We start from the raw sequence: 18211 nt of genomic DNA on the forward strand, positions 1-18211 counted from the left end.
AGCCTCTGACCCCCCATCCCACATCCTCTTTCACCCCAAAATGCTGGCCATTGGGCAGAGCGTGGTGAGTGGAGGCCTGGAGCACTGGCTACTGGGATGTTGCCTGACTTCACAGATTCTGAAGTCAGGGTCTAGTTTGACCCACATGGTTCTTCCACTCATTCATTTACTCCTCATATGTTAAGTCTCCACACTGTTTTATAAAAGGCAGTTGAGAGAACACCTTTTCAGAGACAGGAAGAATTGATTCACAATACAACACTTAAAGTAACACTGGGACAACTGATCGGGTCACAGGGCAGTGTGCAATGAAATAGCAAAGCAGGGCTGCCACACCCACTGGTCAGAGGTAGCTGTCTGCCTGCAGTTTGGTCCCCTGAGTTCACCTGGCACCGCCTGCCGGTGTACAAAGTCCAAAGGGTTCCCTGTCACCTTCCCGACCTCCCACCCAGACTCCAAGCTCCTTGTAAATTTATGGGCCATTTAAGAGATCTCTCCTTCACCAGATTGTGAGTTCCTTTGCTCCATCTCTGGGAACCCAGAGCCTGGCCCAAGGCCAGCACGGAAGTACACAAGGGAAGTGCTGTGAAAGAGAGGATGTTTCTAAATTGAAGGTGAGAGGAATCAGTTTGAGTGATCATGCAGCCTTCTTGCAGGAGTAGGTGTTTGATTTGAAGGCCTGAAAATATTTGGTATAATTTGGTACAATGTGGGTGTAGTCATAAGAAGACAATTTACCCCCAGAGGGCCTTTCTCACTCCTGCTTAATTACCTTCTTACCCCATGAAGGGGAGGGGGAAAAGGCTTATTCTATCCATCCTGAAATAGGATGTTTGGTCAACAGGGAGAAAGGTTGCAGGGGAAAAGGGCCACTTAGAACAAAACAGGAAGCCATTTCCCTTGGGTATGGGTCCCCGGAGACTGACCATTAATGCCAGAACCATTCAGGGATCACCGGTAGCAGAATCCTGGGGTGGAAGGCTCCCTGAGGCTTCAAGCTGTGGTATAATTACCGAATACAAAAAGCCATGATTATATTTATACTTTTGTAGCATTCCAAAGCTCTGGACTTCAAAAGCCAGGCTAGATCTGATAGCTAATTAACACACTCCTTACACTCCCAATTTGTCCAAGAAGGCACAGGCTGAACTCATTAAAAAGCAGTCATCAGACCAGAAGAAAAAGTAGGCACAGGAAAATTTACAAACACAGGGATTAAAAAGAAAAACACCAATCTACCAAGTTTGAAAGAGAAAAGTAGTTCTGGTGTTGTAAAAACCATGAAATAACCTAGATTTTAATTTAAGGGGGTAGAAATTAAGGTCGACTACGAGCTTTGTGACAACTTAGATGTGGTACCCTCTCAGCAGGGGCAGGGAAACTGTTCTGTCCTTCATAAATCCCCTGGGGCAGGCAGAAAACATTGCTAACAGGAGGCAGTTTGGGTAAAGATTTGTGATTCTTTCAGTGTCACAGACACCTCTAGATTCACCTAGCTTCATCTGCTCACTCAGCAGTGACCCAGGCCAGCATCATAACATGATTTTTTAAGCTGATGGTCCTGCAGTGTGTCTGGGATCATTGGGGACAGTTCTGGAAGCAGCTAGCATCAACATGAAAATAAAGTAAAAATAGGTGCTTGATTTCATTGTTTCCGGGCTAGGTTCTTGTTCCGTGAATGCATAAAAGTCAAATCAAGATCTGGAAACATGTATGAACCACAAAAACAGATGTGCACGGATCAGCTCCAAATATCTTTCTACTTGCCAATATCCTTGAATTGCACTTTCTTATTTTGTAAAAGTATATAAAGATGCTCTACTTCCACAGCGCACCTCACAGCAAAGCCTTTCTGGAGCCCTCAATAGACGTGACCAGTGGTTCACCAGATGCATCAGTGACTGACCCAGAGCTGGAGAGTAGGATAATTCTGTCCCCAGGTTGGGGAAGCAGGGCTGCCTTGAGTGTCCTCACTCATTATCTTTTTCTCTATCCACTAACATTCATTTAGGAAGCTTTAGTGTGCAAGTAACAGAAACCCAACTCATACTGCCTTGAGGTGATCCTATGGTTCAATAAAGTCATCAACTATCCAGGTCCTTTTGCTTCTTTGCACTGTTAGCCAGGTGTTGGTTCATGTTAAGACTGGTTCATCTTGTGGTCATAGGATGGCTTCTAAGATGCAGCATGGGGAGGGGCCAGTTAGACTAAGGAGTGAACAAAGCCCAGAGCCAGTCAGCCACTCTGATAGGCCAGTCACTGTGGTCAAGGTATTGCTGCGCTCTGATTGATCTAAGTCTGGGTTAGTGCCCATCTCATACATTATTGCGTGCGTAGTTAAAAGGATAAATAGAAGTGAAATAAATGTGTTAAGGTATTCCTAAGACATCTTCACATCCAAAGTCCAACTCTTCTCCATCATTTTTGGACTCAGAATCACTAATGTCTGCATTTATCACACAATATTATCCTTGGGCTATTAGAAACACTGGTGATGCAGCATTTCTTAAAGAGTGCTCCACTACACTGCAACAAGAAGCCCGCGCACTGCAACGAAGAGTAGCCCCCGCTCGCCACAACTAGAGAAAGCCTGCGCGCAGCAGCGAAGACTCATGCAGCCCAATAAATAAATAAATAAATAAATAAATAAATAAATAAATAAATAAATCTTTTTTAAAAAAAGAGTGCTCCACCATTGTCTTCTGCTCAAAACCAGCAGGAAGTTTTGATAAATAGATGTTTTACATCCTAATGGTAGTCCTTCAAAACACATGAATTGTGATGACAATCTCTCATTGCTTTGGAATTTCTTTTATCTATTTCAAGAGATTTGGGAAATTTTCCATTGCATTACAATCCTTTTGCATGGATCTTGTAGTGAAAGATAATAGACTTCATATGTGTGTGAAGGGGGATTGGGGGTAGCTTTATTTCTTGGTTCTATAAACCTCTTGATTTTGCTTTGCAAGAAAACAGAAAAATGAAGTCATTCCCTTGATAACAAAATTCCCTTTACTAATATAAATTTATTTTCCACTTGCTGTTTCCATGAATTTCTGTGTTCACAATAACTTTTTCACTTTAGTGCCAAATCCTAATGTAATCTCTTAGAAGATTTTTATACAGCAGTTAAACTCAACTCATGGAATATAAACAATGTGCACTTGCAACTGGAGGCAACTTAACTAACACAGAATCCAAGCTCTATAAGGAAAACAAATGTGTGAAAGTAGTTGTGAAAGTTACATGAAAAAACAGTGAGACAAAATTTGCCTTACCAAATATCAAAATACACCATAAAGTCATTGTAATTCAAATTAATACGGTATTTTCGAAAAACTCTGCTTTATCTATAACTATATCCCAATTTTCAATCCCGGTATCGATTTCCTCCTCACTTCTTTTGCTGGACACCAAGGTCCAGGTGAGCTTCTCTGGTTGCCAATACTCTATGCATATTGTCACACATCACTGCTGGAAAAGTAACACTTTTCATGACTCCATAGTTAGAGGAAGACCGGAAGTTCTGAGTTTGGTACTTTCTTAGACTCTGCCCTGTGCACTTCTTCCCTTGGCTAATTTCAATCTGTATCTTTTCCCTATAATAAAAAATATAACCGTGAGCATAATGGCATTCAGTGAGTTCTATGAGTTCCCCTAGTGAATTATCAAACCTAAGTGTGGTCTCAGGGACCCTAAACTTGAAATTGGTGTCAGAAGTCTTGTTCCCTCAAACTCCTCACTGTCCTTGATAGGTTTAGGGGCATCTGGGTTATCTAGCATAGTAAAACCCGTTAAGAACTTTTCTGTTGATTCAGTTTACTGTTATATTTTTCTGAAAAAATTGTCCATTTCAACTAAGTTTTAAGATGTATTTATTTAAAGTTGTTCCCTAATGATTTTCTAAAAACTCTGCTTTTCCTGTAGTTATATCCCATTTCTCAATCTGGTTATCACTTTCCTTCTCACCTATTTTTGCTTGAATTAAAAAAATGTTTTGGGCTTCCCTGGTGGCGCAGTGGTTGAGAGTCTGCCTGCCAATGCAGGGGACACGGGTTCGAGCCCTGGTCTGGGAAGATCCCACATGCCGTGGAGCAACTAGACCCGTGAGCCACAACTACTGAGCCTGCGCGTCTGGAGCCTGTGCTCCCAACAAGAGAGGCCGCGATAGTGAGAGGCCCGCGCACCGTGATGAAGAGTGGCCCCCGCTTGCCGCAACTAGAGAAAGCCCTCGCACAGAAACGAAGGCCCAACACAGCCAAAAAAAAAATTAAAAAAAAAAAATGTATATAAATTAATTAATTAAAAAAAATGTTTTGGGGACTTCCCTGGTGGCGCAGTGGTTAAGAATCCGCCTGCCAATGCAGGGGACCCGGGTTCGAGCCCTGATCTGGGAAGATCCCACATGCTGTGGAGCAACTAAGCTCATGTGCCACAGCTACTGAGCCTGTGCTCTAGAGCCCACGAGCCACAACTACTGAAGCCCATGCACCTAGAGCCCGTGCTCCACAACAAGAGAAGCCACCGCAATGAGAAGCCCACGCACCGCAACGAAGAGTAGCCCCCGCTTGCCACAGCTAGAGAAAGCCGGCGCGCAGCAACGAAGACCCAACGCAGCCAAAAATAAATAAATAAATTTATTTATTTTAAAAAAAGTTTTGTCAGCTTTAGTAAAGTTCAATTTTTTATGAAGTTAGAGTTGAGGTAAAATTCACCAATTTTAACTGCTGAATTTGAAGAGTTGGAACCCACGTGTGCAGACATCTACCATCACCACCACCATCATCATATAGAAGATTTCTATAACCCCCAATAGTTCTCTCATGGCCCTTGTGGTCAATTCCTTCCCCAGACCCCTAGCCTCAGGAGATCACTGATCTGCTTCCTACCACTATAGTTTTGCTTTTTGTAGAATCTCATATAAATGGAATCATGCAGCATGTCGTATTTTGTTTGGCTTTTTTCACTTAGAATAATGCTTTTGAGATTCATCCATGTTGCTGTGTACAGCAGTACTTCATTACTTCTTACTGCTGAGAAGTATTCCATTGTATAGGTATGCCAAATTTTGTTTCTCCATTCACCAGTTGATGGATATATTTGGGTTGTTTCTAGCTTTTTGGCAGCTATGAATAAAGCTGCTGGGAACATTTGTATGCAACCTCTGGACGTATGTTGTCATTTCTCTTGGATCAATGTCTAGGAGTGGTCATATGGTCAGTGTATGTTTAACTTTATAAGACATTCTCAAACTGTTTTCTGAAGTGCCTATATGATTTTCATTCTAATTCTAAGAATTCCAGTTGCTCCACATCCTCACCAAATTTAGTACTTTCCATCATCCCCTGTGGTTTCCTCCACTGACAGCACACTTGCCATTAGACCCTTGAAGCCACCCTCAATGCTTTAGGGCATATGGTCAAGTTTCTACAAAGATCCTGCAGCAATCCAGGGACAGAGAGGGCTCAGGCCCTCCGTCATGTCGGGTAACCCTAGACGCATCTCTTCCGTTTGTCTTAGAAATCTCAACATCACCATGGGTCTGGCTTCTCCAGCCTCTCCTTCCTCCCAAGTATTGGCTTGTTTCCCCCAATGTAACTGCTCAGCTGGCTGGAAACAGAAAATGTGTACTCCTCACTCCCTGTTCCCAAGAGCTAAAATCTTCTATTCTCTCTTCCTGATGAACAGGAAGGGACAACTGACATCAGCTGTGTCTCTATCCTTATCTGTATCCCAGTTCTGGCCCTGTCTGTCTATCTCTTCATCTAGCTATGTGTAGCTCTGTATTGACACACGCTGACGCCATATGGGCATAGAACAAATTCTAGAAGGAAACCCCACAAATTGATAGCAATTGTTCCACTTTGGGAAGGAGGAAGATGAGAGGAAGATATACTTTTCGACGTGTAGACTCATGTTGGTATTTTTAAAGCAATATAACTAAAAAGAAAATAGCTGCAATGATAAAAAAAAAAAAAACTGTTTCCTCATACGTCACACTTTGGGCATCCCCCTGCTCTGGGAGTTCTCTATAGTTCTTCCCAGCTCTGCCTACCTCTCATTAAATTATTAATTATTATTTTAAAAAATCACCTACGGTTTCTGGAGGCTAGAGAAGACACTCAGAACCCCCGGACAAAGAGCAATCTGTCTAGTGAGACAGGTGCGCCAAATTCATTCGAGGCTCTCCCAGGAGACTCAGTTTCAGCCTAAAAATGTTTAGAAGGAAGAGCACCCCAGAGAGAGTCTAGGTTTGCCTAACACTGTCTAATTTTTCTCTCTTTTCCTAGTGTCCCGTTCAGTATAGCTTGTGTCCCAGATAGAAGAGCCGTGGTTGCGATGATAAAAAGCATTGTCTCCGAAACCACAGGTAACCTGCTTCGGACAATAGCAGGCTGCCATCAGCCAGTCCTTCTGAGAGAAAACGAAAGCTTCCTCCCCGCCTGCAGTCACCTTGCCTTATGTTCTCTTGCTGCTATCTCAAAGTGTCACCTTCCCCTCGTTGGCATGCTGCCAGGACACCCAGGGACCTGGTGGGAGCCAGTGGATGCTGTTTCTGCATCCCAGGAATGTTGGTGAGCTTCAGGTCAGTGGCTGGGATGGCCAGGGCTGCTGCAGGAAGGAGCCGAGAGGTGAGTATTCTTCACACTCTCCTCAGCCTCACCGGAGGAAACCTCCCCTCAAAGCTGGCAAGGTCTCCTCTTTGGTGATTGAGTGCCTCCTCCCCACACACGGCCATGAACGTGGTGCCTGTGCCACCCATGAAGCAATGCCTTCTCCATCCTTGGTTCTGGGCACGCAGCTGCACAGTGTAAGCTGTGGCTTCTCCCTGGTCAGACGCTGTGGGCAGCCAGGGAGACCAGGAATGGGATCGCATCCACCCAGAGCTCCTGGCAGGGGTACGGCGGGCCTCTTCTGGATTTCTCACACTTCATTAAGAGGCCTTCCCAAGTCTCAACCTCACCCTCAACCCTCTGCTATTCAGCCATCCTGCCATTCTTACGCATTTCTGAACATCGAGATATCTTTGCACGCGTGCTGTTTCCCCCTGCCTAGACTGCCTTTCCTCGTGCTTTTCTGCCTGTAAAACTCCTCCTCATCCTTCAACACCCAGGTCAGAAGTCATCTGTGCGATGCTCTTCCTCACACTCTGCCTGAGTTAGTTCTGCTCTTCTGGGCTCCCAAGGCTTGTTCCTACTTCTGTTCCCACACTGCCTACTAACACACTGCCCACACCCCCCTACTAATTTGGGGGCTGCTCCTACTGTTTTACAAATGGCGCAAAGATTTGCCCAAGGTCATCATCCACATTCAAGGTGACCTGACTCACGGCTGGATGCTCTCCATGCTCCAGCAGCTCTAGTGAGTTTCCCCTCCTCCTTCATTAGGGAAGGGAGGAGCCCAAGGCCCCCCATGGTGGTCCCAAGCGAGCCAGGGCAGCGGGGGAGGCCCTGAGAGACACTAAATTCTCATCAGTTCCACTCTCTTCTCCTCATCATCCTCCTCTGTCTCCCCCACTGGACTAGGACCTTGAGGGTAGAAACTGTGCTTATCACAGCCACACTCCCAGACAAGGACTTGGCAACTGTTATTAAGAAGAATGGCTTGGCTCTCCCCCTACCATCCTGAGATAGGCATTCTCATTGTGGAAACGAACCAAGGGAGGAAAGTTCCAATGGATCAGCCGGGTTTCACTACAGTTTTCTCTAAAGAGGATTCTGTGATTAGCGATTTAAGTTACTCCTGCACCCCAACCAGCAGGCACACCTACACTGAAACATTAATCATCTAACAAACGCCCACCACCCCACTGAGTCATCGTGCTGAAGGCAGAGGTCCCAGTATTTAGTAACATGCCTGCCAGCCTGATTGTTGGCCAGACCTTTCAACCATGCTATTCAGGAGAGGAAAAGCAAACCTTTCTTTCAAGGGAAACTGTATAGATCCTAAATGTTTTTCCCTGGGGGTATAGTATACGTGACTGAATTTGAAGAATGTTTTTCCTGCACACCTGGCATGTAATCTCCCGTATTTTCCAACAAGTCAATGCATAACTCATCCAGCAAATGATTTATATTAATAGATACCCATTATCTCCGCTGAAAGGGTTTCCTACATAATGTTGTGACTGAAGTTCATAATGATGCCGGGACTTTCTCTGCAAGGCCCCAATTTAGGGCTATTCTAGCTCCTTCTGGTGGTGCAGCTTTGGGACTTTGTTGAGTGCCAAAATCTTAGCTTTGAGTGTCCAAACTTCCCAAATTAACGTCACCCTACAGCATCTGAAGTGTTCATCTCAATTAGTTCACTCTTCAAAAGGCTCCATGTTTGTTTATTTGTTTGTTTAAAGAAAGCAGTAATAAAACACGCAACTGAACTAATTGTATCTTAAACCTGAGAGTCAAACTGGGTCTTGAAAAGATATTTGCACACCCATGTTCATAGCAACATTATTCACAATAACCAAGAGGTGGATGCAACCAAATGTCTGTCAGCTGGTGACTGGATAAACAAAATGTAGCATATATGTATATATATGAATAATGGAATATTATTCAGCCTTAAAAATGATACCGAGCAGGGCCCTTTGGGGCTCCTGGGCACAAAGCCATTCTGTGTTCCCCATTTCTTTGATTATAGGAAATATCCTTCAATCAGCCTACATGACCTTCCCTGAGTTCCAGTGGGCAGATTCAAGCAGTTGTTAATTAGGGAAGGGAGGGGATGCGAGACCAGGGAGAAAAAAACAGTCAAGAGAAACAATAGTGCAGCCTTGGGACAAGGTCCCCGTTCCCCATCAAAGGATACACACAACAATATCGTTGAGCTGTTTTGCAGATACTGAAACCCCTTCCGGGCAGGAGAAGTTAACGATTAACGATCGTATGCTGCCCACAAGCATGTAGACCCCAGACCAGTTGGAACCAGAAGGTTGATGATGCTGACTCCCGCTTACCTCACCACCAACCCATCAGAAGAATGTCCACGGGCTGATCATGCCCTCTTTGAACCACTGCTATAAAACTTCTCACTATCCTCTCCAAGTGGGAACACATCGTTTTTTGAGTCAGGAGCCCGCTGTGTCCCCCTTTGCCTGGCAAAGTAATAAAGCTATCCTTTTCTCCTTCACCCAAAACTCTGTCTCCGAGATTTGATTTGGCACTGATGTACAGAGAAGCTGAGCTTTCGGCATCAAAAAAATCCTGTCTCATGTTATAATATGGATGAACCTTGAGGACATTATACTAAGTGAAGTAAGCCAGCCACAAAGAGACAAACATTGTATGATTCCACTTATACGATATATCTAAAGTGGTCTAACTCATAGAAAGAGAACATAACATGGTGGTTACCAAGCAGAAGGGGGTTGGACACGGGAGTTCTTGTTTAATGGAGTTTCAATTTTGCAAGAGGAAAAATTCTGTAGATCTGTTGCACAACACTGTGAATATACTTAACACCACTGAACTGTATACTTGAAAATGGTTAAGATGGTAAATTTTATGTTATGCATTTTTTTAACCACAAAACAACAACAACAAAACAAAGTTTCTTCCGGATCACCTGGTTTGTCCTACAGTTTTACAAATGGCGCAAAGATTTGCCCAAGGTTATCATCCACATTCAAGGTGACCTGACTCACGGCTGGATGCTTTCCTTGCTCCAGCAGCCTGCCTCTCCAGCAGCTCTAGTGAGTTTCCCCTCCTCCTTCATTAGGGAAGGGAGGAGCCCAAGGCCCCCCATGGTGGTCCCAAGCGAGCCAGGGCAGCGGGGGAGGCCCTGCGAGACACTAAATTCTCATCAGTTCTACTCTCTTCTCCTCATCAGCCTCCTGGGTAGCTCATCTTTACTGGGCAAAAATATGTATAACCATGGAAACAAGTCACGTGGTCCTTTGGGTCTAAAGATGACAGAAGCCCAGACTGTTGTCCAAGAGTGGCAGAATGAACACACCCAGCACCTGGGAAGACTTCTCCTGTGCCCTGGGTCTGGAGTCACACTCCCAGCAGACACCACCTTATCTCAAATCAGAGTTTTTCTGCTCCCCAGGTTCGGTTGTGTGTTGGCTTGGGTCTGCATGTACCTTTCTGCTCAGGCTTAAGGAGATTCCACCACAACCTTGGATATTTCCAAAATGTTCTCACTCCAGAACTTGAGCTACCCTGAATGCAATATTCTTTGCTAGGTATTCAAGGCCCTCTCTGACCCAACCCTAAGGTACTTTTCCAATCATATTGGAAGCTAAGATTGCACAGTGACTTAAGCTGAGACTTAGGGTCAGGGATGAATTCCAGTTTAACAGGCTTTATCTCTGTAGCCTTAGATAGTCACTTATCTCACTCAGGCTTTCTTAAAGAAAAACAGAGATAACAGTATCTAGTGTGTGAGGACTTGATGAGATAAGGCATGCCGGACCTGAGCCTAGAACCCGGTACAATGTAAGCACTCTCTGAAGCACTTGGAAACTGGACTTATTGTCAACAGTACAGGTGTCCTCTGCTCCAGCAGAGTAGGATAATTTACCAGATGTACACTGTATATGTGGTCTGTGCATTCCAGCCTCTGCCTCTGTCTTACTTCTCTCTTCTCTCTTTCTAGAGCATCTTCCCCAAATCCCCCCCAAGGCCCAGATCAAAGTCACCTCATTCTTGAAGACTTCATTGACCCTCCCAGCAGGAAAGTATCTGTGCTAGAGGTCGATTTGTAGCTCTGGGCTATAAAGACACTGTGTTACAGAGGGGGTTTGCTGAATGTGTCCTCAGGTGGTCATGAATGCAGGAGGCTCTGGGACCTGAGATAGGGGCTTAGTCTTTCTCTGGCACTTTGGAAATTTCTTTGAGCAGACCCACAGTTCCTCTCTTCACAGGGTGTCTGTGAGACCTTAAGGGGGCACCTATATGACCCAGTTTGTCAGCTACTGCAAGCCTTGGAGAAGAAGGAAGCTTTCTTGAGGATATTGCATGGGCACTCCTAGTAGGCTGCCGCCTGTGTTCTGTTTTTCCCAGTAAAAGCAACCCTGGGTGGTGGAGTTGGCTCCCTCCGCACCATCTTGGGTCCATGGGTCTGATCTTTGCCCCTCCATCCCCCACTTGTGTTTAGATCAAAGGTCTAGGCTAATTCTCCTTTCCTACATTCACAGCAACTCTCCTGCCTTGGATTCTCTTACAATTTGTGGTTCCTCTCTTGGCACATGATTCCAGTCAGTCTGTATGATCATTATTTGGTGTATTATTTGCTCCTCTATTGAATTAGAAGCTCTTTCAGTGCAAGGATTATGTTGGATTGATTTCTCTGCTCTGTGCAGAGCCAAGCACGGTACCTGGCTCATGCTTGGTGGTTTTGGGTTAACTTAATTGTTATAATAATGAAGCTAATAACTACCAATTACCATGTGTTCATGATCTGTCTGGCCCAGTGCTAAGTGGTCTATATACGTTATCTCAGGTAATCCTCACCTCAGTTCTGTAAAGAAAGCCTTGCGATCCTCCACTTAAAGATGAGCACTGAAGGCCTAGAGAGGATAAGTGACTTGGCCAAGGTCATGGAGCAAGGAAAAGGTAGAGCTGGGGTTTCAATTCATCTCCACATGACTGGATAGATGCACGGATGACCAAAGGAAACACACACACAGACACATCATCGCATTTGCAAAATTTTCACCTCACATCTGAAACAAGTCACATAAGCCTGAGGATATCTGGCTCCCCCTAGACAACCTGACCCAGCGTCATGACGAGGGCTGCCTGTTTTCGGGTTGCTATCGGTTCAGACCCAGGTTGGGGCTGGCCACATTTATAAGATCCTGAACTATACAAGGTGATCTGCACCGTGGCTTCTGTCCTTCCTCTAGCTTCATCTTCATCATTGGCTCAGCTTACTCTGTAAGCTCCAGGAGGGCAGAGACTTTGTCTCTCCTAGGACAGTGCCCGCACCTGGCAGGCGTTCAATAAATTACCATTATTATTTTCAAGTTGCTCCTTGGTGTGCTTATATCTTCTCAGCATAATTAACAAGAAATACGGAGGCTAAAGCAGGGGTACTTTACACAAAATTCAGTGCTAAATACATCTCCATGAAAACACACATAAAAAGGAAATGTTTCTGCAATCCACGGAAAGATCTGTCTGATGAGGCTTGGCTTTTTGTATAAGCAGAGGCATGATCCTGATACTCCTGAAATTAACAACCAGCCACTTCAGATGAACCTTTGTGAAGTGCTGGTGACACCACATGGCTGTGAAAGGAAACACAGGCTGGAACTTTCGTAAAGGGAGAAAGAAAAATCGTGGAAGTGGTGGGGAGCTGGGGGAAAGCCCCTGCAGCAACACAACTGCAGGTTTAGAATTACGTGGTTCTAGCACAACAGCAACAACAATAGTGATAATAGCAGCATCAGCAGCTGATGTTATTGAGGATTTCCTATGTTCCAGGCACACCACTCTGGGAGCTTTATGTGAATTAACTCATTTAAGTGTGCAGGGGGTACTGGAAGTTGGAGGTGGATGTTCATGGGTGGAATAACCAGAGGCTGACTTTTTAAAACATTTATTTTATTGAAGTATAGTTGATTTACAATGTTGTGTTAGTTTCTGGTGTACAGCAAAGTGATTCAGTTATATATATATACATATATATATTCTTTTTCAAATTCTTTTCCATTATGGTTTATCACAGGATATTGAATATAGTTCCCTGTGCTCTACAGTAGGACCTTGTTGTTTTTCCATCCTATATATACTAGTGTGCATCTGCTAACCCCAAATCCCAATACATCCCTCCCCCACTGCTCCTCCCTCTTGCAACCACAAGTCTGTTCTCTATGTCTGTGAGTCTGTTTCTGTTTCATAGATAAGTTCATTTGTGTCATATTTTAGATTCCACATATGAATGATATCCTATGGTATTTGTCTTTCTCTGTCTGACTTACTTCACTTAGTATGATAATCTTTAGGTCCATCCACGTTTCTGCAAATGGCATTATTTCATTCTTTTTTATGGCTGAGTAGTATTCCATTGTATATATGTACCACATCTTCTTTATCCATTCATCTGTGGATGGACATTTAGGTTGCTTCCATGTCTTGGCTATTGTAAATAGTGCTGCTCTGAACATTGGGGTGGGTGTATCTTTTCCAATTAGAGTTTTCTCTGGATATATGCCCAGGAGGAGGATTTCTGGATCATATGGCAACTCTATATGTAGTTTTCTGGGGAACCTCCATACTGTTTTCCATAGTGGCTGCAGCAATTTACATTCTCACTAACAGTGTAGGAGGGTTCCTTTTTCTCCACACCCTCTCCAGCATTTGTTATTTGTAGACATTTTAATGAAGGCCATTTTGACCAGTGTGAGGTGATACCTCATTGTAGTTTTGATTTGCATTTCTCTAATAATTAGTAATGTTGAGCACCTTCTCATGTGCCTATTGGCCATCTATATGTCTTCTTTGGAGAAATGTCTATTTAGCAGAGACTGACTTCTTGAGCATGAGACCCCTGAAGGACTATGCCTGGTAGGAAGAGTTAGAAGCATTTAGCTAATGATGGTTATATTAGTGATCATTATACTAGTCATGAGCAATGGATAATGGCAACTGCAAAGGCCATTATAATAATAATAATAATCTGAAAGGCAGTGTTATGACAAGAGAGCAGTTTCAATGTGTTCTCTTTGCATTTCAGTGGAGCGATAGTTTATTTAAGATTGTGTTCAGAGAGATAGGTAAGCTGCTAAATGAAGAATGTGGTAGTGTCTCCCATCTCCCTCCACAAGCCTGACTTTCCCACCAAATTGTAGGTGGAGAAGCCGAAACCAAGAGCGTGAAGACCTGCTGAGCCTCTGACAAGTACTGACAGGTTCAAGGGACCAGGGAGAAAAAGAAATCCCAAACAGTGTGACATTTAATACATTCCCTCTGCCCAGCAGAGAAATGTGACCCCAAGACTAGCAGGCACCTAACAATCTCAACAACCAGAGAGGTCAATTTTCCTCCTAGAGGGAGGACTGATGGAGCAAGTAACCAGAAGAGTTCACTCCATTACTGTCCCATCTGGAGGTTGGTCTAGAAGAATTCTGTGGAAACACAAAGACTGGGAATTAAGCATCGATTTAGCAATCACAGTGAAAGCTCAAGTTTAAATGTACATTTTACACTTAAAAAAAAATGTGGGCTTCTCAGGTTCATATTCATAAATTTTACTTTTAAAAAATAAATTTTATTTCCCCAGTGGAGAAAATAGTTTTATTTCATTTTTTTCTTTTTAACTTTATAAAAATTTATGATCATTATAAAGAAGTTTGTGATGCAGAAAAGTATAACAAAATATAAATTCAGCAGTATTCCTATCACTTAAATGACCATCATTCTATATATTTCTCTATGCATAGACACACATGCACACTCTAAGATAATACATTTGCTATGCCAACACATTATCTTTCTACATTATTGCTTTTAATGGCTGCATAATAGTCATAGTGGAATGTTTCCATGATGAATTCCAGTAATGCCTTTTGTACTGACTATCTATCTTTTATCTATCTATCTATCTCTGAAATATACAAGAAATTGAATACCAAATCAAACTACTCTTTTTGTAGTCAGCTCTCAAAATTGTTGTCAGTCTATGTTTGTGTGTTTTTGCTTTTGTTCTCTGAAGTTGTTTGGGAAATGTTCAAATCTTTAAGAAAAGTTTAGATGCTAAGCAGATTGGAACCTGGGATAGAATAGCACAAGATTCTGGAGTTCATTTGGCCACTTATGTAAAACAAAACCCTTAGATGGAAAGGTGGGCAGGCAGGGCTTGAAAAAGTTCAGAAAGGTGGAGCTCCTCGCAGGCCCCCCTGCCCTTTTCTCTCTGATGCTGCCCCCTGGTGGTGGGCTATCAAGGTTGAGCCCTGCAACCTCCAGTCATGTCTGTCTTTTCGCCTCTTCCCCTTCCCTTGGGTTCTTGAAGGGCACTACTTAGGCAGGAGGAAGAAATATTAAAAAGGAGAGAAGCTTCCTTTTTAGTCATGTAGATTCTGAGTCTAATAAAATAGTTTTCGAATAAGGAGAAGAAATCCACCCTTTTTTACAGCATTCTTTCAAACCCCTCTTATTTCTCCCACCTCTCTCTCTCTCTCTCTCTCTCTCTCACACACACACACACACACACACACATTCACACGTACATACCAAAATCATATGATCATTTAGCTGTACCACATTCTCCCTATTGGTGGACATTCTGATTGCTCCGGGTTTTTCATTTTTATAAACTTATTTTAATGAACAACTCCGTACGCACATCTTTATACAGCTTGATAAATTAAAAAGCTCTTTCTCATGTCTTACTTACTTTGTGAGAGCAGAGGGGCTGCCATCAGAAGCTGGAAGAGCTATTTCCAAAGGGAATTCTTCCAGACCGGGGGCAACAATGACCAGGTGAAAACGGGTGGCACAAAGCGGCCAGAGGTCCACTTCTGCCAGAAGGCCCCACAGCCCAGGGCTCAGCCTCTGGGGACGCGGTGCTGTGTTAGCCCTTGGAGGGCGAGCAGAGCGGCGGCAGCAGCCATGAGGTGGAAGGGAGCAGCAACTGCTTTGGTGGCAGAAACCTTCAAACCACTCCTCAGAGAGCAGAGGCCTGGGGAGCAAACTCACTGAGTGGGAGAGGCATTACATGGCATCGTGCGTGAGCTCACCTGGCATATCACTAGGGATGACAAAAATAATCTAGGGAAGAGTCTGAACTAATAGGTGGAATAAGGCAATAAAATAAAATATGCATAATCACTTTTAATGCAATGGTTTTCAGAGGCCAGTTTAAGCTGCGGAGACATGGCCAAGAGCTATTGTGTATTGTGTATACTGCCTCATGGAAACCCCAAAACAACTTTACGTGGTGAAGCTTATTAGAATTCTAATTTTAGGAAGGGCAGGCATATGGGGCATGGAGTGTTTAAGTAACTTGCTCATGGCCATACAGCTAGTAAGTGCCAGGGTGTGGATTTGCACCCAGGTCTTGTGGAGGTCAAAATTCTCGCTCTTAATCCTTAGGTTATGCTGCTTGCTTTCCAAATAAATAACAATTCACTTGAGATGAAAATCAAGTAGAAATTGGCCAATCTTATCATCAATTCTTTATTTTTGTTTTGTCTCCATTATTCACTGAGAGAAGGAGTTACACTCATCTCATTTATCCGTTAGGTACCCATACAGTCATTTGCTTTTTCTTCTGGAGTTTCTGAAGTACTTGATGCATCTTTAGACCTGATATTTTGTTATATTTTTGGTTGATAATCTCTTAAGAAATAGCCTTTTAGATAATTTCACCATCATCTTTTATCTCTAAAGAATAACCCTGAACCATAGTAGGAAAGTTACAGTTACCCATAAAATAATCACTTTCAGGAAGGAATTTGACTCAGATTGGTGGATATCAGGAGCAATTCAGTTTTGATGAACAGCCTCCAGCATACTTGTCTCTTGTGATAAAACTTCCTCATGAAGTATGGCTGGATTCTTTTATCTCTTCTCCATGGTGTCTGTTCACCGTCTTTACCTCGATATTTACCTCTCCCCCTCTCAGCTACTGTCTTGTCTCTGAAGGAAGAAACACTGTGGGAACTTGACCACTTTTTCAAGGAAAGTCTTTGGGAATCACTCCTTGGGTAACTTCATCCTGACTGACCTCATTCTCTGATGCTGTGACTTTCATTTCTGTTTGCTGTTATCTATCAGCTTTGTTAACCTTAGTCTGGAGTTACCTCTCGTGATAACTTCTGAAAAGGTTTTTTTTGAATCACTAAAGGCAAGTAAATTAAACTTGAAGTGGAGAAAATCTTCATGCCTTCATGGCTTTCCAGAAATGGGTCATAGAATACAGAAGGAAGACCTAAAGCTTTAGCTTGGGTGACACTGATTACAGGGTTTGCACTACAAGATGACATCTGTGGAACTACTTGGCCTGGATTTACTTTACTTTGGCTATCTGTTTTTCCTGAAAAGAAATGAATTGAGATAATGGAGTTTACCTCAGGAGAGGTCATTTCTGCAGCAGAGAATGTGCAGAGCACTTCTTTCTGATGGGCTACAAACATAGGGCATCGTGAGCTCGTGTCAGCTCAGCCTTGCTCCAAACTATTCCCAATTCCTAAGACGTTTTGTCTTGGCTACTTTTTTCTAAAGATTTTCTTCCTTTGAATAGTGTTTGCCAGGGAACTTCACTGAGTTAGATCCTCTCCATAGATTTTCTGACAGCATTTGCTGGGGAGAATTTTGTGGCTCAAAGTATGCATTACTTGTTCCTCTCCTAAAGAATTGCTTGCAAGATTTTTATCCTGACTAATCATACGCTTGAAACTTTTTTTAATCTCCAGATGGCATTATTTGACTAGACTTACCTACTATTATTTGTGATGACTTTTGCTGAGAAATTTGTTCTTTATTTAAGGTTCTTTATTTGGTTTGGTAGCTTTACCCATGACAATGATAATTCTTTTGATATTTTGTGTTGAAGGGATCTAGTGATGAATACTAATGTGCCGCAAGGCATGTTCTCAGGAATATCACCCTGCAGAACCTCTTCAGTAAACCTGACTACTGACTGTTCTGAGGAATAATCCTAACAACCTCTGCCGTGGGGCTTGCCCTTAAACAACTGTTAAATTTCTCCAGATTTCAAGGTTTTCTTTCTTTCTTTTTTTTTAAATTAATTAATTTATTTTTGGCTGCGTTGGGTCTTTGTTGCTGTGCAGGCTTTCTCTAGTTGCAGCGAGCGGGGGCTACTCTTCGTTGCAGTGCACGGGTTTCTCATTGCAGTGGCTTCTCTTGTTGCGGAGCATGGGCTCTAGGAGTGCGGGCTTCAGTAGTTGTGGAGTGTTGGCTCAGTAGTTGTGGCTCACGGGCTTCGTTGCTCCTCAGCATGTGGGATCTTCCCGGACCAGGCTCGAACCCATGTCCCCTGCATTGGCAGGCAAATTCTTAACCACTGCACCACCAGGGAAGTCCCTCAAGGTTTTCTTAGTTTTATCATTTCTCATTGAGTCAACAAACCGTTCTTCAGATCCTGCCTCTTTTGAGGGTTTTATTCTAAACATCTTGACCTTTGGGCATTATTTTTCTATATGACCTTTCTGAACATCTATTCTGGCCAATCCTCTTGATAGAAACTTCTCTTTCTAAGGCCAGCAACTGATTTTTGAGGCATCTCATAAACACTGGTTTTA

The sequence above is a fragment of the Balaenoptera physalus genome (genome assembly GCF_965194825.1).
Source record: "Balaenoptera physalus genome assembly, chromosome: 14".
Lineage (NCBI taxonomy): Eukaryota > Metazoa > Chordata > Mammalia > Artiodactyla > Balaenopteridae > Balaenoptera > Balaenoptera physalus.